This window comes from Rhinichthys klamathensis, unplaced genomic scaffold (assembly GCF_029890125.1).
Source record: "Rhinichthys klamathensis goyatoka isolate OS25496 unplaced genomic scaffold, OSU_Roscu_1.1 h1tg000689l_1, whole genome shotgun sequence".
Classification (NCBI taxonomy): Eukaryota; Metazoa; Chordata; class Actinopteri; order Cypriniformes; family Leuciscidae; genus Rhinichthys; species Rhinichthys klamathensis.
Genome location: NW_026607116.1, coordinates 22,239 through 24,534, shown reverse-complemented (window position 1 = coordinate 24,534; position 2,296 = coordinate 22,239).

Sequence of the window (2,296 nt, the reverse complement as noted above, 5' to 3'; positions counted from 1 at the left end):
GAGTCCCAGGGGTAGAGTCCCAGGGGTAGAGTCCCAGGGGTAGAGTCCCAGGGGTAGAGTCCCAGGGGTAGAGTCCCAGGGGTAGAGTCCCAGGGGTAGAGTCCCAGGGGTAGAGTCCCAGGGGTAGAGTCCCAGGGGTAGAGTCCCAGGGGTAGAGTCCCAGGGGTAGAGTCCCAGGGGTAGAGTCCCAGGGGTAGAGTCCCAGGGGTAGAGTCCCAGGGGTAGAGTCCCAGGGGTAGAGTCCCAGGGGTAGAGTCCCAGGGGTAGAGTCCCAGGGGTAGAGTCCCAGGGGTAGAGTCCCAGGGGTAGAGTCCCAGGGGTAGAGTCCCAGGGGTAGAGTCCCAGGGGTAGAGTCCCAGGGGTAGAGTCCCAGGGGTAGAGTCCCAGGGGTAGAGTCCCAGGGGTAGAGTCCCAGGGGTAGAGTCCCAGGGGTAGAGTCCCAGGGGTAGAGTCCCAGGGGTAGAGTCCCAGGGGTAGAGTCCCAGGGGTAGAGTCCCAGGGGTAGAGTCCCAGGGGTAGAGTCCCAGGGGTAGAGTCCCAGGGGTAGAGTCCCAGGGGTAGAGTCCCAGGGGTAGAGTCCCAGGGGTAGAGTCCCAGGGGTAGAGTCCCAGGGGTAGAGTCCCAGGGGTAGAGTCCCAGGGGTAGAGTCCCAGGGGTAGAGTCCCAGGGGTAGAGTCCCAGGGGTAGAGTCCCAGGGGTAGAGTCCCAGGGGTAGAGTCCCAGGGGTAGAGTCCCAGGGGTAGAGTCCCAGGGGTAGAGTCCCAGGGGTAGAGTCCCAGGGGTAGAGTCCCAGGGGTAGAGTCCCAGGGGTAGAGTCCCAGGGGTAGAGTCCCAGGGGTAGAGTCCCAGGGGTAGAGTCCCAGGGGTAGAGTCCCAGGGGTAGAGTCCCAGGGGTAGAGTCCCAGGGGTAGAGTCCCAGGGGTAGAGTCCCAGGGGTAGAGTCCCAGGGGTAGAGTCCCAGGGGTAGAGTCCCAGGGGTAGAGTCCCAGGGGTAGAGTCCCAGGGGTAGAGTCCCAGGGGTAGAGTCCCAGGGGTAGAGTCCCAGGGGTAGAGTCCCAGGGGTAGAGTCCCAGGGGTAGAGTCCCAGGGGTAGAGTCCCAGGGGTAGAGTCCCAGGGGTAGAGTCCCAGGGGTAGAGTCCCAGGGGTAGAGTCCCAGGGGTAGAGTCCCAGGGGTAGAGTCCCAGGGGTAGAGTCCCAGGGGTAGAGTCCCAGGGGTAGAGTCCCAGGGGTAGAGTCCCAGGGGTAGAGTCCCAGGGGTAGAGTCCCAGGGGTAGAGTCCCAGGGGTAGAGTCCCAGGGGTAGAGTCCCAGGGGTAGAGTCCCAGGGGTAGAGTCCCAGGGGTAGAGTCCCAGGGGTAGAGTCCCAGGGGTAGAGTCCCAGGGGTAGAGTCCCAGGGGTAGAGTCCCAGGGGTAGAGTCCCAGGGGTAGAGTCCCAGGGGTAGAGTCCCAGGGGTAGAGTCCCAGGGGTAGAGTCCCAGGGGTAGAGTCCCAGGGGTAGAGTCCCAGGGGTAGAGTCCCAGGGGTAGAGTCCCAGGGGTAGAGTCCCAGGGGTAGAGTCCCAGGGGTAGAGTCCCAGGGGTAGAGTCCCAGGGGTAGAGTCCCAGGGGTAGAGTCCCAGGGGTAGAGTCCCAGGGGTAGAGTCCCAGGGGTAGAGTCCCAGGGGTAGAGTCCCAGGGGTAGAGTCCCAGGGGTAGAGTCCCAGGGGTAGAGTCCCAGGGGTAGAGTCCCAGGGGTAGAGTCCCAGGGGTAGAGTCCCAGGGGTAGAGTCCCAGGGGTAGAGTCCCAGGGGTAGAGTCCCAGGGGTAGAGTCCCAGGGGTAGAGTCCCAGGGGTAGAGTCCCAGGGGTAGAGTCCCAGGGGTAGAGTCCCAGGGGTAGAGTCCCAGGGGTAGAGTCCCAGGGGTAGAGTCCCAGGGGTAGAGTCCCAGGGGTAGAGTCCCAGGGGTAGAGTCCCAGGGGTAGAGTCCCAGGGGTAGAGTCCCAGGGGTAGAGTCCCAGGGGTAGAGTCCCAGGGGTAGAGTCCCAGGGGTAGAGTCCCAGGGGTAGAGTCCCAGGGGTAGAGTCCCAGGGGTAGAGTCCCAGGGGTAGAGTCCCAGGGGTAGAGTCCCAGGGGTAGAGTCCCAGGGGTAGAGTCCCAGGGGTAGAGTCCCAGGGGTAGAGTCCCAGGGGTAGAGTCCCAGGGGTAGAGTCCCAGGGGTAGAGTCCCAGGGGTAGAGTCCCAGGGGTAGAGTCCCAGGGGTAGAGTCCCAGGGGTAGAGTCCCAGGGGTAGAGTCCCAGGGGTAGAGTCCCAGGGGTA